Below are 26338 nucleotides of genomic sequence, written 5' to 3'. Positions count from 1 at the left end.
ACCAAAACCGGGTATCTTATAGTCGTGATTCATATCGAGCCCTTCTGGGTATTAGCGTGCGTCTACGATGAGTCTACGATTTAAAAAAAAAATTACCACCATTTCTTTCTATTTTAATGCATTTTTTCGCTATTATATAAGGGAAGTAACTCTCTAAAAATGTCTACGATGAGTCGACGATTTTAAAAAAAATTTACCATAATTTTTTTTCCATTTTTAATGCATTTTTTTGTTATTTTTTGGCTATAACTCACTAAAAATGCTTATATAGTTATTTCCCTTACAAACCCGAGCAACGCCGGGCGATACTGCTAGTTATATATATATATATATATATATATATATATATATATATATATACACACACACACACACCACACATACAACTTGCTTCTTTCAGTTTCCATCTACCAAATCCACTCACAAGGATTTGGTTGGCTGGAGGCGATAGCAGAAGATACTTGCCCAGGGTCCAAGGTGCCAAACAGTGGGACTGAACACAGAACCATGTGGTTGGAAAGCAAACTTCTTACCACAGCCACATTCAATAAAAATTCAACATAACACCAAAAGTAATTAGTCATTTCCATGGGAGCCCTTTTGTAAGGAATTATCTAAACAATACATTAAACAAAATAACACCTTTTTCCCAGACGTTTTATCACTTTAAATAGGTCTCTCCTTCTCTCTCTCTCTCTCTCTCTCCCTCTCTTGCCCCTACATCAGTCTATACATCCATCAAAAATACCGTCATTGTGCACCCCTAACAACCAAATAATTAGGTTCTACAGCTTTTAACAAGTCTGTTTGCTTGATTGATCAATTAATTGATTGATTGTTTCAATGCCCGCTCTGGTTTCTCAGTAACTGCAGAAGCTAGGATATAATTTTTTGTTTCTTTTTTGTCTTCAGAAATTTTGGTTTTCTACAAAGTTATTTGCATACCAACTATGCAGCTCAGTTCTCTTTCCCTTTTCTCTCTCTCTCTCTCTCTCGTTCTCTTTCTTTCTGTTTCTCTGTTTAGCTTGTCAACTGTTTTGGTAAATGAGCAACAGGATATGTGTAGAAAATTTTAATCAGTAGCCTTAAAACCGAAATGCAAGAGAAATACATTAGCACACATAGTTAACATAGTAACAACATACTTTTGCCAGATATTGACAGCTGCATTATTTAGTAACGTGAAACACAGAGAAATACTGAGCCTGGCTTTTTTTTTTTAAACTTGTTTCAGTCATTGAACAGCAGCCATGCTGGGGCACTCCTTTGGAAGGTCTAGTCAAACAAACTGACCCCAGCGTTCAATTCAATGCCAGGTATTTATTCTATTGATCACTTATGTCAAATTTAGTTATGGAAACATAAACAAGTCAACACTGGTTGTCAAGCGTTGGAGGAGAACAAACACAATACAAACACAAAGATATACAAACAGATATATATATATATATATACATATACATAAATATATGTACGTATGTAAGAAGCTTTCTTCCAAACCACATGGTTCCATGTTCAGTCCCACTGCATGGTACCTTGGGCAAGTGTCTTCTACTATAGCATCAGGCCGATCAATGCCTTGTGAGTGCATCTAATAGAGAAACTGAAAGAACCCCAACAAATATATATGATTGATTTTGATTTTTCCAGTTTCAGCTAATGAGCTGTGGCCATGCTGGGGCACATATATAAATTAGAAAAAAACATCTTTTATCAATTCAAAATGAACAATTAACTTACACCATCTAGAAAATTACATATAATAGAAATATTAAAATTAAAATAACAATAAAATACCAATGATTAAGTAAATTGCAAAATAATAATAAAAACGTATATATTTGATAGAATATATACTAATTTTTATATATATTATATTTTGTGAAATTTGATTTAGTATTTCTAAATTGAATTTTTCCCTGTAAGTTAGGAATAATATTCCCTCAAATAATTATGATATATATATATATATAATATATATATATATAATATATATATATATTATATATATATATATATTTATGGAGATGTACTCGCATAGCAAGTAACTTGATCTGAGATCGTGTGCTGAAACGAAAACAATTGCAGCGTGGAAGGTGTTTATAAGCCATTTAAGAAACACACAAAAGCCGTTCGATTCACTTCAATATTTAAGTTTAATTTGTCAAAATATTTTCGTCGCTAAAAATTAAACTTAATGTTGAAGTGAATCGAACGGCTTTTGTGTGTTTCTTAAATGGCTTATAAACACCTTCCACGCTGCAATTGTTTATATATATATATATATATATATATATATAATGTAAATATCTGTGTGGGTGTGTTTGTGTCTGTGTTTATACCCCATCACCACTTGACAACCAGTGTTAGTGTCTTTACATCCCTGTAACTTAGCAGATCAGTATAAGAGACCAATGGAATAAGTACTAAGCTTTAAAAGAAATAATAAGTCCCAGGGTCTATTTGTTCGACGAAAACCCTTCAAGGCCGTGCTCCAGCATGACCACAGACGAATGACTGAAACAGGTAAAAATATAAAAGAATATGTATACAGGTAGTGAGCTGGCAAAATCGTTAACACACTGGGCAAAATATTTAGCGGTATTTAGTCTTTCGTTACGTTCGGAGTTCAAATTCCACTGAGGTTGACTTTGCAGAGCCAATGTAAACAACTTAACTGCTCCTCACAAAGAATGTAAAAACTGCATCTCCATGTCAAACCAGTGTGACAGAGTTGGCTCATCAAACCAGTATAATCTCAGTGGAGATCATGCTGAGACCTTCATCCTGCTGTGGACTGAACATAGGCAATCCAATCCCAAAAATGTATACATATGTACACACACACACACACATTTACATATATATATATAAACATATAAACACATATTTACCTATATATATATATATATATATATAAGCACATACATATATATGCAAAGTGCTAAAAATGTAAATAAAAATGTATATAATCATCCAACATTTTGACTACTTTGTTATTCTCATCATCATCATCATCATCGTCGTTTAACGTCCGTTCTCCATGCTAGCATGGGTTGGACGGTTCGACCGGGGTTCTGGGAAGCCAGAAGGCTGCACCAGGCTCCAGTCTAATCTGGCAATGTTTCTACAGCTGGATGCCCTTCCTAACGCCAACCACTCCGTGAGTGTAGTGGGTGCTTTTTATGTGCCACCTGCACAGGTGCCAGGCGGGGCTGGCAACGGCCACGGTCAGATTGGTGTATTTTATGTGCCACCGGCACGGAAGCCAGTCGAGGCGGTGCTGGCATCGGCCACGAGTCGGATAGTGCTTTTTACGTACCACCAGACCAGGGATCCTGGCTGGTTCAATTCGATTTCGATTTCGCTTGCCCCAACATGTCTTCACAAGCAAAGGGGGTTGGCATGGGTGCCTGTCGTACGGTCGCATTGGAGTATTTTACGTGCCACGGCCACGAGTCGGATAGTGCTTTTTACGTACCACCAGACCAGGGATCCTGGCTGGTTCAATTCGATTTCAATTTCGCTTGCCCCAACATGTCTTCACAAGCAAAGGGGGTTGCATGGGTGCCTGTCGTACGGTCGCATTGGAGTATTTTACGTGCCACGGCCACGAGTCGGATAGTGCTTTTTACGTACCACCAGGCCAGGGATCCTGGCTGGTTCAATTCGGTTTCGATTTCGATTTCGCTTGCCCCAACATGTCTTCGCAAGCATGGGGGGTTGGCATGGGTGTCTGTCGTCGGATGAGGTTCTATATCGACTTCGCTTGCCTCAACCGGTCTTTGTGTCCAAGGGACGAAAGGCATTCATAAGTGGGCTGGGCTCACTTGTCCTGCCTGGTCTTCTCACGTACAGAATATTTCCAAAGGTCTCGGTCTCTGGTCATTTCCTCAGTGAGGCCTAAAGTTCGAAGGTCGTGCTTCACCACCCCGTCCCAGGTTTTCCTGGGTCTACCTCTTCCACGGGTTCCCTCATCTGCTAGGGATTGGCACTTTCTCACACACCTATCTTCATCCATTCTCGCCACATGACCATACCAGCGCAATCGTCTCTCTTGCACACCACAACTGATGCTTCTTAGGTACAACATTTCTCTCAAGGTGCTAACGCTCTGTCGACAATATATATATATATATATATATATATATATATATATATATTATATATATATATATATATATATATATGCATACATATACATACACACACATATATATCCGTATGTTTATACAAATACATATATACAAATATATATATATATACACACACCTCTCTATATATATATATAAATATATATCATCATCCTCATCTGTTGTTCATGCTGGCAGGGGTTGGATGGTTTGACCAGGGCTGGTAAGCTGAGGGGCTGCACCAGATTTCAGTCAGATTTGGCATAGTTTCTACAGCTGGATGCCCTTCCTAATGCCAACCAACCCAAGAGTGTAATGGGTGCTTTTACATGCTACCAGCAGAGGTACCAGTTGTGTGGACACCAAAAATACTATTATGGATCAACACTTCTCAGAGATAATGAGTTTGCATGGGACCAAAACCCCTACCTAGAAAAAATAAAATAAAAGCAGAGTTAGTGAAGCATTAATGAATATTCAAAACCAACAGGACCTGGGAGACGAAGGACTTCCCTCAAAGGAAACATGACATGGCGCAACGAAATCCGCAAGGAAGATAAGGCGGACTCCCTTTCTGACCACCTGGGGAAACCCACAAGGGAGACACTCTAAAAGTAGCTGAAGATGGCATACTGAAACACAGCTGGAAAAGCAAGGGTCCAAATAGAGAGAAGCAAAAATGACACCCCAGAGTCAAGCGCACCAGGGGAGGGAAAAAAAGGTATCAATGGCCTATGCACCATGGGAAGCAAAGGGCAAAACTAAGCAAGTATAATTCAACTTTATATAAATGATAACAAGTATCACTAAATAGTACACACACACATAGAGCTACACACACACGCACATACACACACACACACACACATACTTATTGAGAAAATAAGTAGGTGACTGGAATGAGTAGTAGAAATCAAGTAAATGCTTTAAGACAGAACCCCAATATGATTGCAGTTCAAAGACTAAAATCAATAAACTACATCATCATCATCATCATCATTTAACGTCTGCTTTCCATGTTAGCATGTGTTGGACGATTTGACTGGGGGCTGGTGAACCAGATGGCTGCACCAGGCTCCAATCTGATCTGGCAGAGTTTCTACAGCTGGATGCCCTTCCTAATACCAACAAATCTGAGAGTGTAGTGGGTGCTTTTATGTGCCACCGGCACATGGGTCAGTCAGGCAGTACTGGCAACGGCCATGCTCAAATGGTGTTTTACATGCCACCTGCATAGGAGCCAGTTCAGTGGCACTGGCAACAACCTCGCTCAAATGTCTTTTTCACATGTCACCTGCACAAGTGCTAGTAAGGCGACGCTGGTAACGATCACGCTTGAGTGGTGCTTTTTATGTGCCACTGGCACGGAAGTCAGTCAGCTGCTCTGGCAACAATCACACTCGGTTGGTGCTCTTAGCGTTCCACTAGCACAGATGCCAATCATCGAATTTGATTTTGATTTCACTTGCCTCAACAGGTCTTCGCAAGCAGAGTTTAGTGTCCAATGATACATACATACATATGGAAGGACTTCACTACCTCATATGTTCTTAAAATTTAAATCCACATCTTTGTCTATGTATCTACCTTCTCTATAATGTTGCCACTTGATTTGAAAATTTTTGTATTAATGGAAAACCTCTATAATTGGCTGATGAGTACTCAGCATCTTAAATCTGTTGTAATACTTACAACATTTAATAAAATGATGTAGTACGAAACGATCGTACCTAATTACCGGAGTCATTCTTGTTGCTTATTTTGATTACATACACATATATATATATGTTTGTGTGGACATAGGAATAGCTGTGTTGTAAGAAGTTTGCTTCCCAACCACATGATACTGGGTTCAGTCTCATTGCGTGGCACCTTGGACAAGTGTCTTCTATTATAGCACAGCTAGATGGAAACTAAAAGAAGCCCATCATATGTGTGTACACATGCATATGTTTGTGCCTATTGACATTATGCAGTAGTTGTAAACAAGCATCACTATCATAGAAAAGCACTCCAACCATAACCACCCTATCGTTTTGTATATCAGAGACTATATCATCCAATGTGTCTTTCCTTTTTTTTTTCTTTTCTTGAGCCAGCAGGGTGTATTCAGGGAACTTAGCTGCTATGTTTACCAGATCAAGTGACTACACAGAGGCTCCTAGTATGTCAACATACTTCTAAATTACAATATAAAGACAGAATCAGTTAAAAGTTGGATAAGATTATCTTGTCAGATCTAGCCGCATTGCTTTATATTGGTTTAACCCTTTGGCATTCAGATTAGCCTGTCAAATGTAACGCCTATTTATTCACATTGCTTTGAATTAATCATGAGATTTTGATGATGTGATCTTAATATATAAAAGTAAGGTTGTGTGTCTGTCTCCTACGATTTAGATTCCTAACTACTCCCACATTTTGCGGTGCAGTTTAACCAAAACCGGGTATCTTATAGTCGTGATTCATATCGAGCCCTTCTGGGTATTAGCGCGCGTCTACGATGAGTCTACGATTTAAAAAAAAAATTTACCATCAATTTTTCCCATTTTTGGCATATATAAGGGAAGTAACTCTCTAAACATTTATTATTAAATCTCAGAACGTAAAAAGCTACAGTAACACCTCCCTCCTTGTGGTTAGCCATATTGAGATGGCTATTATACTTTACATCTCTAAAAACGCATATATAGTTATTTCCCTTACAAACCCAAGCAACGCCGGGCGATACTGCTAGTTGTATATATTTTAAAAATGACAATGTAGGGCAGGTGTGAGAAGCCACATCTGGCTGGTTTGAGCATACAAGAGAAATTATTTAGGCCAGATATGGCCAGTTTAAATGCTAAAGGTTTAAAATCCCTCCAAGGCTGACTGTCTCTCATTCTCCTGCAAGTAAATGAAATAAGTACCTGACAAGAACTAAAACAGATTTAATCAACTTTCCTGTCTCCTAAAATGTTTTACCTTCTCCTGATGTTAGAAACTTATATAAATCTCCTAAAACTAGATCCAGAGATGTAGACAGTAACAGCAGAGATGAGCAGGTGATTTGGTGGTTCATAAGAGATGCAGCAATATCAAAGGAAGGTTAACTGGGAAGATAGTTTTTGTGTGTGGCAGATGCACAGGGACAATAAACACCAAAGATGTACAGAAAGCAGTTCCCATCACATACCAAGGGGAAAAACTAGAAGCTGTAGATAGCTTCCATTACCTAGGTGACCAAGTCAGTAGCGGGCATGGATGCTCTGAGAACATAACTGCTAGAATAAGAATAGCCTGAGCAAAATTCAGAGAGCTCCTACCTCCTCTGGTAACAAAGGGCCTCTCCCTCAGAATGAAAGGTAGACTGTATGATGCATGTGTGCGAACAGACATGCTACACTGTAGTGAAACATAAGCTGTGACTGCTGAGGACATGCATAGGCTTGAAAGAAATGAAGCCAGTATGCTTTGCTAGATGTGTAATATCAGTGTATGTACATGACAGAATGTAAGTGTCCTGAGAGAAAAGTTGGACATAAGAAGCATCAGTTGTGGTGTGCAAGAGAGCCAGCTGCTCTGGTATCGTCATGTGTTGCATATGGATGAAGAAAGCTGTGTGAAGAAGTATAACACCTTAACAGTGGAGGGAACCTGTGAAAGAGGTAAACCCAGGAAGACATGGGATGAGATGGTGAAGTATGACCTTTGAACGCTGGGCTTCACAGAGGCAATGACAAGCAACCAAGACCTTTGGAGATATGCTGTGCTTGAGAAGACCTGGTAAGCCAAGTGAGATCATAGCCGTGGCCAATGCCAGTGTTGCATAACTGGCCCTTTTAAAAGTATCCTTCAATCATTGAACAATATGCTACGCTTGAAAAGACCAACTGAGTCAAGTGAAATCGTAGTTGTGGCCAATGCCAGTGCTGCCTGACTGGCACATAAGAAGCACCACTTGAGTGTGGTCAGTACCTGTGCCGCTTGACTGACTCCCGTGCCGGTGGCACATAAAAAACACCATTCGAACATGGTTGATGCCAGTGCCGCCTAACTGGCCCCCATGCCAGTGGAATGTAAAAAGCACCAACTACACTCTCAGAGAGGTTGGCGTTAGGAAGAGCATCCAGCTGTAGAAACTTTGCCAGATCAGATCAGAGCCTGGTGCAGCCTCCTGGCTTGCCAGTCCCCAGGCAAACCATCCAACCCATGCCAGCATGGAAAGCAGACTTAAACGATGATGGTGATGATGACTTCTGCCTCTGTTTTGTGTCCATGGTCAGAACAATTAACTGATATAGCTCAGTCCATATGGCTGTATATACGTGGAATAACTCACTGCTGCTAGCAGCAGCAACAACACTACTTAATTAACTAAAGTTGTGTTAACCTGCCATGCCAAGTTCAAATCACACTCGGAAAGTAGCTTAGAGATGGAAAGGGCTCCACCAGACTAGTCTAAAATGCTCTGGACCTGTTGTGGACAATCTGCAGCCCACAGGATTTTCCAAATGGCATGCCTAATGCAAAATTATGCTAAATCTTTTAGTAGTGCAGCTCTACTCTTGATGAGTCATGTCATATGCATCCCCTTCAAAAAATGTTGCTCCATGCCCAATCTAGATCCACAAAATAAAAATGAAATCTTCAGTGATGCCCCAATAACCCAATGCATTTTCAAACATCCTAGAACTAGTGTATCCTACAAAAAAAAAACTCAATACAGAAGCTGAAATAAATTAACACTACACAACCTTATGGTGTAAATATCATTTCCTAATCTATTCATCAAAACTAAAGATTACAATATAGAAATGAGGAACTATTTGAAAACCAATTTAAATAACAGTCTCTATCAGTTGATCAGTTGCCATTTTTAAGGCTAAGAATTTAAAACAGAATTCTTTCATTATTCAAAACCGGTAACCTCATTTGGATGAACATATGACAAGCTGCACAGAGTGCAGCTTGTTGCATGTCTTACAATTTATGCTGCAGCTATGAGTAACACCAAAGTCTTTCATTTAAAATGTAAATACTTTTAAAACCTAAACTAGTTTTTAGGGGCTTTTGCTTCACCTTGTCATTGCGTATTTAAGTAGACAAAAATTATAATCCTACCCTAGATAAAATGCCAGTCTATCTCATGTAACATTCCCATGGTATCTATTCTCAACAGCTGGATGAACTGAGACGAAGTAGAATTAAATGTACCAGTTAAATACACAATGAAATGTTTGGAGCGGATTTGAACTCAAAATCTTTGAACTGAAAATTTAATACCACATCCACTAAACCACTGTTTCACATATGGGATGGGAAAGCCCCACGATAATTCAAAAGAAGGCAGACAAATTGCTATGTTTGACAGAGTTAAGATGGTTTTAAACTTTTTAAACTTATCAATACCACGACAAAGAAAGAATTATATGGATGCAAATTCGATTTTATATTCTCTTTTATAAAGGGCAGGGGTGAACCTAGAACGAGTGGCGCCCGGGGCAACCTTTGAGTTTCCCCTCGACAGATCTCCAAACATATACAGACTTATAGAGCAAACCCGAAAGTACCGACCCAGTAAAAGCGTTTCCTAGGCCGACCATCTCCCTCATACCTCACTGGTTAATAAAGGGGGGCATCAAAAATTACCCCCATTTTTAAGGGTGTGCTGATATTTGTCAGCGTGAGAATCCCAACACCAAGCAATTTCATTTTCGGTGTTCGATTATCTATCAGTGTATCATAGACCCGTTCGAACAGCACAGGATAGAGTTACTAGACAATAACTCGATAATAAAGAATTTGTATCGAAATTTCTCAGTGGAAATGTCAGTAAATATACTGTGACTGATTAATGCGAGGACAAAAAGTTTGGCATTAAATTGAACAGTTAACATTAACAGATTAAATCACACGGGAGTATCGATTTAAGTTGACTTGCATTGTTTGTTACCCTGAGAAATGGCTTCGTGACTAGTTGCAAAGAAATCGATATTATTAAGAGATTTCATGCAACTGAAAAGGGTAGAAGAGACACAGTTATAAGAAAAGGGTACTCACAGTGCAAAGACACAGCGCAGATGATTAATAATATCAATCGAAAATAATAATAATAATAATAATAATAATAATAATAATAATAATAATAATAATAAAAGAATTTAAAAGAAAACTTACTGAAAAGAGCTAAGCCCTTAATGCGTTGGAATGTTAGCTGTAGCTTTTATTTATGGTTAGTTAGATTACTATAATGGTATCCAACATGAAATTTTGGCAGAGATCCAAGATCTACAAAGGTCAACTTCTTACATAATTGAAAAAGAAATTCTAATCAAAATTACGATAATCATGAAAGAAAACAATAATATTGCTTTTATCATTTCGATTTTTTTTTCTTTTCACAATTAACTTTGTTGCTGGTTTTCTTTTCTTTTTTTTTTATTTTGTATGTGATCTACATCGAATATTGAGTGCCCCCGAGTGAAATTAATTATGACTCCCACGGGTAATGAATTAAAATATAGACAACAACTAACCATTATCTATAAAGATTTCGCTCGTTTATATTAGTACTTTTTTTATGACCCTTGGATAAAACGATTAAAGCAATGAAATAAAATTTAAGGTACATACGCCATAAAAAGCAACAAGTGCTGCAGAGTAAAGATCTACGTTCCCGGCGAACACAGTTCGTCGGTACACGGTTTCGATTCCTTGTTGAAGCCATATCAGGTTACTTTAAGTGGATAATGCCCCCATCAAGATAGGCATAAAACACGACAGTATCCTATTTGAACTATCCATCATAAACCTGAGTGGTTGTTGCTGTACTGCAAAATCAATAACTGTCGGATTGGTATCGAGTTTCCTTGCCCCGAGGTTGAATATTTTAGCCCGGCTGAAAGTTGAGACCGAAAGTGTCAAACGATATTGAAGAAAAGAAAATAATTTACAGCGCAGCGAGATGGATGGACATCACCCACTCTGCCCTTAATCGGACGAGAAAGATTGCCGAACGTTCGATTTTTTTCTTTCTTTACTTCTGAGTGAATGCGGCGTGTGTGTGTGTGCATGTGCTTGCGCGTGAGTGACTATGACAGAGAGAGAGAGAGGGAGAAAGTTGGTAGAGAGAGAGAGAAAGATGAGAGAGAGAGGGAGGGAGAGAGAGTTGAATAACGTATTCACTGGTATGGAAGGACTTCAAAAGAATGCGAGCGAATTGTGTGTGTACATGTTTACACGTGTATGTATTATGTATGTATGATGTATGATGTATGTATGTATGTATGTATTATGTATGTATGTATGTATATATGTACGTATTATGTATTATGTATGTGTGTGTATGTATTATGTATGTGCGTATGTATGTATGTGTGTGTGTATGTATTATGTATGTGCGTATGTATGTATTATGTGTGTGTGCGTATGTATGTATGTATGTATGTATGTATGTGCGTATGTATGTATGTGTGTGTGCGTATGTATGTATTATGTATGTGCGTATGTATGTATGTATGTATGTATGTATGTATGTATGTATGTATGTGTGTATGTATGTATTATGTATGTATGTGTATGTATGCATGTATGTATTATGTATGTATGTATGTATGTGTGTGTGTGTATGTATGTATGTACCTGTTTACATGTGTGTGTGAGTGTGATTAATTACCTGAAGTCATACGAGCAACGAAAGCCACAAAAAAAAAAAAAAAAGAGAAAGAAAGGTTGGATGATTCTGCCGAACACAAAGACAACAAGAATTCAGAAATCATGAGGTAAAACAAAAGAGACAAAGAGAAAGAGAGAGAGAGAGAGAGAGAGAGAGAGAGAGGTAACAACAACAACTAAAAGAATTATAAAGGATGTGTGTCCCGGTACCAATGATTGGACGAGTTGAAGCATGTTACATCAACACATTACGGGGGACACTCGTCTGCAAGAGATTAAACAGCATCAAGCAAAATGATATATCAACACACACACACACATGCCTCTGTGTGTGTGTATGTGTGTGTGTATATATATATATATATATATATATATATACATGTTGTTGCATTTAGGAATGGTCATTTTGCCAGTTTAGCCAATATATATATATATATATACACACACACACACGTTTCTATACATCATATCTTTGATCTTTTGCTTTTTCAGTCAGCTGACTGCGGCCATGCTGGGGCACCGTCATGAAGAATTTTTAGTCGAATGAATAAACTCGAGTACTTTTATTTTTTTTAAACTGGTACTTATTCTATCTCTTTTGCTGAACCGCTAGTTTACGGGGACGTAAACACACCAACACCAGTTGTCAAACGAGGGGAGGGGGGTAATAAACACAACTACACACATACATGTACACATACAATAATACATATACGGTTCAGGGTTCAGACCCACAGCGTGTCACCTTGAGCAAGTGTTTCTACTATAGCTTCAGGCTGATCAAAGCCTTGAGTGGATTTGATAGATGGAAACTGAAAGAAGCCTGTCATATCTATGTGTGTATGTCTTTATGTCTGTGTTTGTCGCCTCACCAACACCACCACCACGGATTGACAAGTGGTGTTGGTGTGTTTATGTCCCCGTAACTTAGAAGTTCAGCAAAGAAGACTGATAAAGTAAGTACCAGCATTAAAAAAAAAAAGTACTGAGATCAATACATTCAACAAGGCTTTGGTCAGTCTGCAGATATAGTAGAAGACACTAGTCCAAGGTGCCGTGCTGTAGGACTGAGCCCAGAGCCATGTTGTTGGGAAGCAAACATATTTATGCTACACATATACATCCTATACCCAAACATATAAACATACATTTTATATATTATATATATATATATATATATATTACGGAGATGTACTTGCATGGCAAGTGACTTGACCTGAGATCGTATGCTGGAATGAAAACAATTGCAGCGTGCAAGGTGTTTATAAGTCATTTAAGAAACACACAAAAACCGTTAGATTCACTTCAACATTTAAATTTAAATTGCCAAAATATTTTCATCGCTTTGAGACTGCAACCTGTTCACTGACAAAATTCTGTGCTGCACCTCTGTTTATATATATATATATATATATAAATTAGAGTAAAAACCACTATTGTGCAATTCAAACATTGATAGACATAAACCAAATCATAAATAAAAAATAAAATACATTTTTATAAAACATATAACTAGATCACAAAAAGTATAAAAATGAATAATTAATATATAATAAGTAAATATATAATAACTATATTATATATTGATTATTCATTTTTATACTTTTTGTGATCTAGTTATATGTTTTATAAAAATATATTTTATAACTATTTATGATTTGGTTTATGTATATCATTGTTTGAATTGCATAATAGTGGGTTTTTTTTCTAATTTATATATTATATATTTATATTGTGACATTTGATTTAATACTAAATTGAATTTTTCCCTGTAAGTTTGGAGTTATACTCCCTAATATTATTATTATTATTATTATATATATATATATATTAATCCCTCGACTATCATGTATGTTATGTTCCAAAAACCCCAGCAATAGGTGAAAATCCGCGAAGTAGCAACAGTATTATACTGTATATTTTTCTTTTATTATTTCTATAATTTGTTTGTATTTATTTTATTATAAATGCTAAACAACACCATGGAGGAATCAACACAAGCTTAAATAATAAACCATGATAGGTGGACTGTGACATGGGACAAAGTATTAAAGACCAATCTCATAGCAAGGGATTTTTTTGCTAGGTTAACTCTAAGACCCTTGAATTCTAGACCTTGCTTCCACACCTGACACTTCTTCTCTAGTTCTGGTAGTGACTCAGCAATTAGAGCAAGGTCATCAGCATCGAGGAGCTCCCAGGGGCAGCCAGTCTTGAATTCCTCTGTTATTGCCTGGAGGACGACAATGAACAAGAAGGGACTGTGGAATGAACCTTGGTGAACGCCCCACTTCTACCCAAAATTCTTCACTATACTCATTGCCATCCCTGTACATGGCTTGTACAGCTCTCACCAACCACTCATCTATCTCTACTTTCTGCACTGACCATCAGATAAGGGATCAGGGGACCATGTCAACAAAAGCCAAGTACAGAGGCTTATCTTAGACTAGGAATTTCTCCTTCAGCTGTCTTACCAGAAATATAGCATCAGTGGTGCTTCTCCCTGGCACAAACCCAAACTGCATCTCATCTAAACTGACTTTCTCCCTAATTAGTTGGGCTATGACTCTCTCTGTGACTTTCATCACCTAATCCAACAATTTGATACCTCTGTAATTATTTCTATCTAATGTGTCACCTTTACCTTTGTAGCAGTTGACTATGGAGCTGCCACACCAGTCATTGGGTATGACTCCTTCATGTATCCCCTGGTTAACTATATGAGTGACAAGACTATAGCCTACACCATCTCAGCAGTGATTCCTGATGGGCCGGGGGAGGGGGGCTTTCCCTGTCTTCATACCCTTAATTGCTTTATCTACCAAGTTACTGTCAATTCAAATAGCTGGTCCCTCTGTGGGGTCAACATTTGGCAGACTATCTTTTTCCCATTCATTCTCTTCATTTAGCAACCTTTCATAGTGGCATCTCCAGGTCTCTTGCTTTGGAACATCATCCATGCAAGTGAACCATCATCCATGCAGACACATTTCTCTCCTATGATATTGTGATTTTCTCTCACACACTGTCTTGCAAGACAGTGTGTGAGAGAAAATCACAATGTCATCCTATCTGTTATTTTGACACTCACCAACCATAGGCCAGAACCACAGAGATTACCCAACCCTATCTGGTGCATACCTTTTCAAGTACTTGATTGTACCTGAATCCTCTTCATGTGTGTCTGTGTGTGTGTGTGTGTGTACAGTTGTGGAAGAGCGAGACCCAGGAAAGACCAATCTCAAAACATTGAACTTTATGAAGGAGATGATGGAGGACTGATCTATGTGGCCCATAGATGTACTTGTGAAGACCCAATCACCACAACAGAATTGAGGTCCTAAGATCAAGGTGCCATATTTAAAGCACTGGTGCTGGTGCCACATAAAAAGCACCCAGTACATTCTCTGGAGTTGTTAGCATTGGGAGGGCATCCAGTCATAGAATCCAAGCCAAAACAAACTATGGAACTTGGTGCAGCCCCTGGCCTTCACAATTCCTGTCAAGCTGTCCATTCCATGCCAGCATAACAACAGGTGTTAAATATTGATGATGAGGATGATGATGATACACACACACACACATCAGGATGTAAAAAAAAGATATGTTAAATATATGTTGTAGTCATTCAGAATTAATGATTAAATCCATCATTACTGAGAGCACCTCAGTGGAACTCCTGTGTTTAGGGGAGAGGAGCACTCTGTCAATTATGACAACGAGGGTCCCGGCTGATACAATCAACAGAACAGCTTGCTCGTGAAATTGACGTGCAAGTGGCTGAGCACTCCACAGACACGTGTACCCTCAACGTAGTTCTCAGGGAGATTCAGCGTAACACAAAATGTGACAAGGCCGGCCCTTTGGAATACAGGTACTACTCATTTTTGCCAGCTGAGTGGACTGGAGCAACGTGAAATAAAATGCCTTGCTGAAGGACACAACACATCGCTGGGAATTGAACTCATGACCTTACGATCATGAGCCGAATGCCCTAACCACTAAGCCATTCCTGTGTAACAATCGATCGAATCATCAACTTACAAAAGACTATATAATACCTTCCAAAAAGCACAGCTGGTTTGTATTGGTATCAATAATGTAAATATATCACAGTCCATGGTTGGAGTACAAGCATTTTAAATTTAATGCATGTGCAGATGGCTTGGTGAAGAGTTATAAAAATTCACACATCTGCTGTCATGGCTTGATGATCAAAGAGGTTACAAATGTCACAGTCCCATCTTTTCGTATATAAAGATTACATTTTCAATTATATTCTTTTTAAAAAAAAACAAAAACAAAGAATAGTAGGGTTTGATTTGAGGGAGATTTGGTTTGTGTCATTTCAAGCAATTGCATACAGACAGACACCTTTGTTGGCCTGGCTCCATTCGAGACAAAGATAGTACCTTGAGTCAATGAAAAAGAACATTGAATAGTTTCTTCGATTTGTTAGAAATAACAGCCAAATCTCCCATCATACACATTGTATTGCTCTTCAAAATAAGGGGAAAAACTTTTTGAAATACTGTAGTTCTAGATACACCGTGCCTGAATATCTCTGGAACACCTTTAATCAAAAGGTAGGTCATTACTCAATCAAGACTGACTTGTCACAAATAATAAGAACAAAAGTGTACTAAACCAAGGTCATAGATGGTTGTCAAGACTTAGTAACCACACGCCTACACACAGGTGACTAATCCATAGTTCTGGCTATTTCATTCTAGACAACTCAGAGTAGTAAACAAAAATTGCAATAAATATTTCAGTTATTTCTTAAGTATACCATCAAATACAAGTGTGATGTTGGTTATATAAAATACAGACAATTACATTTAAACCCTTTTGTATTTAAACCAGCCATATCCAGACAAAATAATCTATTTTATCTTCAAACCAGACAGATCTGAGTTCTCACACTTACCTTACAATATAACTCTAAAAATATATGATTTCTTTACTAACCACAAGGGGTTAAACACAGAAGAGACAGACAAACGGATTAAGTCAATTACATCGACCCCAGTGTGTAACTGGTACTTAATTTATCGACCCCGAAAGGATGAAAGGCTAAGTCGACCTCGGCGGAATTTGAACTCGGAACGTAGCGGCAGACGAAATACCTATTTCTTTACTACCCACAAGGGGCTAAACACAGAAGGGACAAACAAGGACAAACAGATTAAGTCGATTACATCGACCCCAGTGCATAACTGGTACTTATTTAATCGACCCCAAAATGATGAAAGGCAAAGTTGATCTCGGTGGAATTTGAACTCAGAACGTAACAGCAGATGAAATACCACTAAGCATTTCGTCCAATACACTAACGATTCTGCCAGCTTGCCGCCTTAACTCTAAAAATAAATAATCACGTCATTGAAATCTCAAAGCTACAAAGGTAATGCATTAATAATAAATAAGCATTACATTTGACAGCAAAATCTGAATGCTAAAGAGTACTAGCTACGGCGGTACATATTCTAAAATTGGAATGATACAGAGAAGATTAGCATGGCCACAGCGCAAGGATGACATGCAAATTCGTGAAGCGTTCCATATTTTTCTAGGCACAAGGAGTGGCTGTGTGGTAAGTAGCTTGCTTACGAACCACATGGTTCCAGGTTCAGTCCAACTGCGTGGCACCTTGAGCAAGTGTCTTCTACTATAGCCTTGGGCCGACCAAAGCCTTGTGAGTGGATTTGGTAGACGGAAACTGAAAGAAGCCCGTCGTATATGTGTGTTTATGTATATGCTTGTGTGTCCATTTTCCATGTTGGCATGGGATGTACAGTTTGACAAGAGCTGGCAAGGCCAGGGGTTACACCAGGTTCCATAGTCTGCTTTAGTTTGGTTTTTACAGCTGGATCCCCTTCCAAACACCAACTACTTTACTTCTTTCTTTCTTCTTCTGACAGCATTCACCCGGGGTGGGTTGAGCTGGCTTCATTTATCCTCAATGCTGCGTCTCTCACAAACGCCGACCAGGCCTGGCAATTTGAGGCTAACGACTGTGTGATCTCCAACTACTCCTTATTCCAGTGGCGAACGCCGTAGACCTGGGGCCCTAGGTTGGGTTCCAGATCCTTCAAATACTCCTCAACTACTTTACAGAGTGTACTGGGTGCTTTTAAGGTAACACCAGTGCTTTTTAAATGGGACCAGTTTTTTTTTCTTTTTTGTTACGTGATGCCAGTGCTTCCAATGCAGCACCAGTGTGTTTTAAAAGACACCAGTGCTTTGTTTGTGGCACCAACACTGTGCTTTTTACATAGCAGCAGCACCCTTGAAAATATTTAGGATTCAAGGAATTTCGAATAAAGAACTAAAGAGTTATTAACTCTGTAAGAGTGTATACATCATTTACCATCCCTTTTTCCCCAGCTTGCATAACTCAAATGGAATTCGCTGAAGGAGATGTTCCAGTTGGATAGCTTTCCATTTTCCAACCCTCCCTGTTATCAATCAAAGTAATAATCCCAATAAACAGCCCATACATATTGATGAGCCTTTTTTTGTTTAAAAAAGATCAGACAGCAGGCCAAGACATGTCAAAGAGCAAGGACATGCTTTTTCTGCGGTTGACTGCAAGCATACAACCCCGCCTGTATCAGATAGTGAGGCTGTTGTTTTGTTTACAGTCAGTGAACACACGGAGAGACAAAGAAGAAATATGAACTCATGCACAAACACACACACGCACATACATTGTGTCCTGCATTGGGGACATCTCACTTCATTCTTTTCGGAGGAAGGAAAAGAGGATACAGTCACATAACGTAACCGGATTCATTTCCATAACTTTGATTTTTAACACTGACCACTGGCTTAAGCTCCAGGTCATCTCTTATACACACATACACACAAACACATACATAAGTATACATGCACTCAATAGCATCACACACACACACACACACACACACAACTCCACATAAACAGAAATTAAGGTCTCACACACATTTAACAGCCTCATATACACATACGTACAAGATAACCTCACACACCCATATCAGGTGGTACAAAAATTAAAAAAACATGAAGAAGTAAAAAAAACGAACAGGGTGTATTAGGTTGACACTCAGGAAAACTGCAAGAAGCCTTTAATGCTTTGAGCATGTGCTTTTCTTCTAAAAGGATAGATGAAGAGGGGAACAGAACAAAGATGCCTCAATTAGACTGTCACCAAAGTTGCTGAAATGACCAGTAAATGTGCTTTACTTTGATCCATCAGAAACAGCTAAGAATGTGACAGAAACCATGCTTTTTGACATGTCACTTCACAAAAACTTATGGTTCAAGTCCTCTAAATGGCTCACTCAAAGCTTCATTGCAGCATTTCAGACATCATCATCATCATTTAATGTCCATTTCCCATGCTGGCATGGGGTGAATGGCTTGACCAGAGCTGGTAAAGCCATGAGCCACAGCAGGCTCCACAGTCTATTTTGGCTTGGTTTCTACAGCTGGATGCCCTTCCTAATGCCAACCACTCCACAGAGTGTATTTGGTACTTTTTATGCGGCACCAGCACCTTCTGCCATGGCAGAAGGGTCTTCTTGAGCACAGCAACATGCCAGACATCTCAGTCCTTAGTCATCTCCCTCGTAAGGCTCAGTGTCTTGAGATTGGCCTTCAGCACTTTGTCCCATGTCTTCCAGGGTCTTCCCATGTCTTCCAGGGTCTCCCTCTTCCCTACAACACTTAAAAAGACACCAGTTACTCCAACAAACTAGATGACTCTTACCTAGCACCACAAAACCTGTAAGACCTTCATCATCATCATCATCATTTAATGACTACTTTTCCCTGCTTGCATAGATCACATGGCATTTTCAACAGCTGGATGATCTTCCTATCACCAACTCTCACTTATTTCCAAGCAAGGTTCTATCTTCCCATGGCTAAATGTGCTTTGCACAGAAGATTGAACACAAACAATCCCTCTTGTATGACAATGATGCTCATTTACATCCATCACATAACTAGACAAGAATACATACACATATATAAATGTATGTGTATATATATAAAGGGAAAAAAAACAAAAGACGAAGACAGGTGGTGTACAAAACAAACAGATGTATTAGTATAACACTCAGGAATAGAAAAAGTCTTTTATGTTTCGAACCTACGCTCTTCTACAGAAAGGGACACAGAAGAAACAAGGAGAGAAAAAAAATGTGTGTAGTGGCTAACGATCTAATTTTCTACATCCAGTCGTCATCCACAAGTAACACAGACACCTCATCTGCACTGCCTTCATGGACAGTGATCTCAAAAATATCTTTGAATGTGTTTTGCCAATCAGAGCACATACCAAGAAAACATTGGCACACCTTACTCTCCTTGGACATGAGCAACACATAACTAGAATCTTCACAATCACTTTGAATGCTAGGCCTCACTATCAATAAGGATCTCTCCTGGAGAAACATATTAAACATAGCAAAGACTGCATCTTAAAAGACGCATTTCTCTTCGGAGTCAGAAAATACTGCAGCCCTTATCAACAGCTAACTCTCTCCAAGGCTCAAGAGGGACCCACAATGGAGTACAACTCCCACATCTAAGACTGTGCTGCTGCTGCTACCCACAGACATTGTGGACCATATCCAGAGAAAGCCATTCAAATGACTACAAAGAAGTCCCTCACAGAGATATGCCAACCACTGGCCGACAGATACGATACAACCTCTCTCTCTCTCTGTCTTTCCTACAGCTACTACAATGACGATTGCTCTTCAGAGCTGGCTGATCTTAAGCCACTACCATTCAAGTACTCAATTCACTGAACTCTCTTCTCCTTACTCACTCATATTGTATCCAACCCACCAGGCCCTGCACTAACCACTACTACATTCAGTACTTTTTTCTCAAAATGTCAGCATTCTGGAATTCTCTCTCAGCACACGTAGAGGCACATGGCCTAGTGGTTAGAGCAGTGGACTCGCAGTCAGGGGATCACAGGTTCGAATCTCAGACCGGGCGATGTGCGTGTTTATGAGCGAAACACCTAAGCTCAACGCAGCTCCGGCAGAAGGTAATGGCGAACTTCTGCTGACTCTTTCACCACAGCTTTCTCTCACTCTTTTCTCCTGCATCTCACCTGCAACAGCCCAGCGTCCCGTCCAGGTGGGGAACCTATACGCCAACGAAACCGGCCCCTATATGAGCCAGGCTTGGCTCAAGAAGGAAAAAACAAAAACAAACACGAATTTTGCAATCATCAACATGCAACAGTTTAAGCAGAACACCAACAGCATCCATCTCGTCAGTCTTGAAGGTGACTTTAACACTCAAATTTACATGTGTGACACAGTTGCTTAAAATGGTCATTGAATGCACATCATACCTCATTTGGATGAGCAGATTTCCAGCTTTCTGGAACTAGTGTTGCAAATTCCTAAGACGTTCGCATCACATCATTCCAAAAAGCTTTGTGCACATTGGAATACCCATCGTGGTGTAGTCCAACATGTCCATTAAAGTTGACAGCTTTAACCAGCAAGTTTGATGTCATCTATTATTGAGGTAGGTTACAAGAGAGCTTCATGGAAACGGTCATTTAGCTCATCTGTCAACTGACAACTGGTGCATATGCTGTTGCAATACTGTTATTAATCCAAGCTTTATTATCCTATTACATACCTTGTGGGTAGTAAAGAAATATATTACATACTCAGAGCAATTAAATTGCTTTATCCATTTCTTTCTCAATGACACATCTACTTCAACAACTACAGTACCTATCTGAAACATCATCATCATCATCATTTAATGTCCGCTTTCCATGCTAGCATGGGTTGGACGATTTGACTGAGGTCTGGCGAACCAGACTCCAACTTCATCTGGCAGAGTTTCTACAGCTGGATGCCCTTCCTAACGCCAACCACACTGAGTGTAGTGGGTGCTTTTACGTGCCACTGGCATGAGGGCCAGTTTGGTGGTACTGGCAACGGCCACGTCCAAATGGTGCATTTTATGTGCCACCTGCACAGGAGCCAGTCCAGCAGCACTGGCGACGTCCTCACTCAAATGTTTCACGTACCACCAGCACAAGTGCTAGTAAGGCGACGCGGTAACACTTACACTATCTGTATTCCTTGCTGAAAAGGAACCTGGCTGAGGCCTCCATCCTACCTCATGTACACAAAACACATCTACTGGCCTCTGTTCTAACATCTATAAAGTCTCTCCAAATGTATCGCTCATGGCGCCAGTCTAGAAGTTTTCTACACAGAGAGGAGAATTTCTGATAGGTTGTTTACTATCTAGTTTATGGAAAAATAAGAGTGTTGATGCAATTGATCAATGATGTTGAAGGATTCTCACATATAGCTAGACATTCCTACCTGGCATCACACCACTATTGTGTACAGGACTAACACGATAAATGTGAGCCCCGTATAACCAATTAGGAATTTTCATTGACTTAACTGTTGTTTTCGGAGTGATGCGTTTCTACAACTGGACGGCCTATATTTATAGTTGATGAATGCATATAAAGCTAGGCAATACAATCTGGGATGGATATTTTATTACTGAAATTGCACCTGACAGGAAGATGTACTATGACTTTATGTCTTTGTTAATTAAACAAACAGGAATAACGAGCCTCAATTATATCACATGAAATTTAATAAACTGTGGAATATTTACCCCAAGTTTCCTCCAGGAACATCTAGATGTTTCGGTAGCTAAACCTTGTTGGCCACTTTTAAACAAAAGACATGGCAGTTACTCATTTAGCCACATAATATACAGGAGCTGTTGATATCAAGAGTGGGTGATATATACACCGACCAATGATATGATGTCCTGTATCCATATATACATACATATGTATGTACATGTGTGTGTGTATATATGCACACAAACATATATATACACACGACACAAATATACATACATGCACACACACACAAACATATATGCCCGCATGCATACAAATATACACATACAGTATCGGTGAAATAGGCGAAAGTAAATAATACGCAACACCCGGGGGCTAGGGTTACGCCGAAAACGGGGTGGTGTGCGTTTTCTTTATTTTGGCCGGTGAAATAAGCATCAAAGAGGCTTTTCCCTAGGCAGAAACTGCAGGAGTTACATAACTCTTTAGCAGTCAGAGTAATCTGTCAAATGCGATGCTTATTTATTCACATTGTTTCGAATTAATCATGGATTACCTCATAACTTCGAAATTTCGATGTGATTGCTTATTTTTTAGAATATCATTGTAGAGTGGGTAGGTGTGAGGAGCAAGATCTGGCCGGTATAAACATAGAACAGGAAGAATATCTGAGCTAGATATGGTCTGTTTAGATGCTGGGTTAAAGATGTTGCAAGTTCTTTCTCTCGAACACGACTAAACCATTTGCATAGTTGAGAATCCTACATCTTCACTAGGTACCCTAGGGTGAGAAGCATTTCGTTCCTTAACCTGTATTCTTCGCATGATTAGGACGGGAATAACCAAATCAGCCTTTGGCGACAGAAGGGTTCCATTTGCGATTTGTTTGTCAACAACTACCTTAAGCTGCCATGGCGATCTTCCAAGCGACTTTTTTCTGTACATATATACTATATGTATACACACACGTACTTATATACATACGTGTGTATGTGTGTGTAAATATATTGAGAGAGAGATAAGGTTATATGTACTCTAATAGTGAAAGATACATAACACTAAATCTGTGGTCATACACCTTGTTTTATGTTCGTGATAGAGTTTAAAACATGAGGTATTCGATATACAAACACATAGAAAGGCCACATATGTACACTCTTATACACTAATACACAATGTATACACTCACTGATGCGGTAATATTTGCAGACATACCCGTACACCCGTTGATGTGTACCTGGAGGTGTTTAAACCCCCCAAACCTAACTTCCATCTTTCGTATTCTATTGTCAGAATATATATTTATATAAACGATGAACAGATACATGGGTTTGTTTCTGTGAGACTTAGGAAGTGTTGGAAAAAGGGAAACTTAAGCGATCTTCGAAACAAACGACGTGTGAGACCGAAACGGAAAAAGAAAAACCATTTTCTCGGCCGGTCGTTAAATATTTTTGTTTTTCCTTTTAACTCTGCAACGTTTTACGCAATCAAACAAAGACATGAGACGGGGACGAAAGTAAGGTGTGTCCAGGTGAAATTACAGGGACAATTAAGAAGAAGGAACCGCTTAAGGGATCGCTTTATATTTCGGTAAAAAGAAATCTTGTCCAACTTACCGCAGTCAAAACATAAATGCCGCTCATACACAAATGGTCGCAGTGCGCATGCGTCGTCGTCAAGAATCTTATCTGTTATTGTTACAAGAGATCCCGGAGGAGGAGAATAAATTAGTTTACGGCGGCGATGGTGGTGGTGGTGGTGGTGAAGGAGACGGTGGTGGTGGTGGTGGTGGTGGTGAAGGGGACGGCGGGGAGTATCGGGTACTTGTTTCAGTCGATGGACTGCGGACAATGCTGGGTGGGGGAGGGGGCATCGCCTTGGAGGGGTTTTAGTCGAATGAATTGATCCGGTACTTTGGGTTTGTTTTTCTTTCAAAAGACTGGTAACTATTCGATCGGTGTCTCTTGCTGAATCGCTCGATTACAGGGACGTAAACAAACCAAGCGGTGACAAGCACACACAAATATGTATATATATATACGACGGCAAGGCGGCGAGCTGGCAGAAACGTTAGCACGCCGGGCGGAATGCTTAGCGGTATTTCGTCTGTCGTTACGTTCTGAGTTCAAATTCCGCCGAAGTCGACTTTGCCTTTCATCCTTTCGGGGTCGATAAATTAAGTACCAGTTACGCACTGGGTTTGATATAATCGACTTAATCCCTTTGTCTGTCCTTGTTTGTCCCCTCTATGTTTAGCCTCTTGTGGTCAATAAAGAAATATATATATATACGACGGGCTTCTTTGAGTTTCCACAAAACCAACTCCACTCACGGACTGGGGCTGTGTAGAAGACATACCCACGATGTTATGCAGTGACACTGTACTCAAAAACCATCGGATTGAGAAACAAACTTCTTACCACACAGCTTCGCTTGTATCCATGTAGAGTAGAATAGGTTGAGTTTTTCTGCTTGTAACTTTTTTTTTTATTTTTTAAATTTTTATTTGGATAGTTGCCATGCTGGAGCAACGTCTTGAAATTTTTTTTAGTAGAATGAATCAACCTCAGTACTTTTTTTTTTTTTTAATTTTAAGCCTGCTGCATATTCCATCAGTAACTGTTGCCGATTCACAGGAATGTAAACAAACCAACATTGGTTGTCAAGTAGTAGTGGGGGTCATAAACAAAAACAAGCAAACAGATTTTTTAAATAATCTAATGAAAATTTGACAAAACTTAAAGTGGTTGGAAGAAATTTAACAGAATCCTGGAATTCTTTCAGCTATTTGTCTTTTATTCTTTCTCCCCACCTCCCTCTCTACCCATCTCTCTTCCTCTCTCACTCCCCCTCACTCTCTCTCTCCATCTCTCCCCTTCTCTCTCTCTCTCACTCACTTCTGTGCTAATGTTTGTGTGCGTATCCATGCATATAGAAGCTTGCATGGCTGAATGGTTAAGCAGTGAGGAACCACATTCAATTCTATTATACAGTACCTTGAATAAGGAAGTGTCTTCCACCTTAACCTCAACTCATGGTAAAGTCTTGTGAATGGTTTTGTTACATGCAACGCCACTGAGTGAGGATAAAGCCTCCAGGATTTCTACATAATATTGTAACTGATACTATAAATCATCAACATATGTATGAAGGGGATAAAATTATACATACATATATATAGGCGCAGGAGTGGCTGTGTGGTAAGTAGCTTGTTTACCAACCACATGGTTCCGGGTTCAGTCCCACTGCGTGGCATCTTGGGCAAGTGTCTTCTACTATAGCCCTGGGCCGACCAATGCCTTGTGAGTGGATTTGGTAGACGGAAACTGAAAGAAGCCTGTCGTATATATGTATATATATATGTATGTATGTGTGTTTGTGTGTCTGTGTTTGTCCCCCTAGCATTGCTTGACAACCGATGCTGGTGTGTTTACGTCCCCGTAACTTAGCGGTTCGGCAAAAAGAGACCGATAGAATAAGTACTGGGCTTAGAAAAGAATAAGTCCCGGGTCGATTTGCTCGACTAAAGGCGGTGCTCCAGCATGGCCGCAGTCAAATGACTGAAACAAGCAAAAGAAACAAAAGAAACATATATATATATATATATAACAGAGCTAATAGTGAGGGATTATCAATCCGGGCAAAACACTTCATAAGCTCTCTGTTGGCAAACCAGGCTAACAGCTAACAGTAATGTCCAGATTACTGAAGAACCTCAAGTATTTTTATGCCAGGGTCCAAGGTTATGGTTCATCACAGTTTCTATATTGCAGATCCATGATTAAGCTCCAGTCAAACTGGTTTTTACACAGAGTGATAGATAAAACAAAGTATAAATAATGGTTTGCTTTGTTACAACCAGAAATGGCTCTGACGAAAGCAGCATTAATTTTTCTCA

General features: G+C 39.3%; 1 protein-coding gene and 1 non-coding gene across 2 annotated transcripts in view; one reads left to right on the top strand and one right to left on the bottom strand.

Annotated features, from left to right (window-relative positions):
* Window positions 1-26338, bottom strand: part of LOC115218489 (SCL-interrupting locus protein-like) — a 141405-nt gene that overhangs the window by 88117 nt on the left and 26950 nt on the right. The gene's annotated exons all lie outside the window — the stretch shown is intronic.
* On the top strand, window positions 17261-17367 carry LOC115218715. Its single transcript, XR_003882260.1, has one exon. It is a non-coding gene; the product is annotated as a U6 spliceosomal RNA (small nuclear RNA).

Source organism: Octopus sinensis, linkage group LG13, assembly GCF_006345805.1.
Source record: "Octopus sinensis linkage group LG13, ASM634580v1, whole genome shotgun sequence".
Taxonomy (NCBI): domain Eukaryota; kingdom Metazoa; phylum Mollusca; class Cephalopoda; order Octopoda; family Octopodidae; genus Octopus; species Octopus sinensis.
Note: the sequence above shows the minus strand (reverse complement) of the source record. Positions and strands in the feature narration are given on the sequence as shown.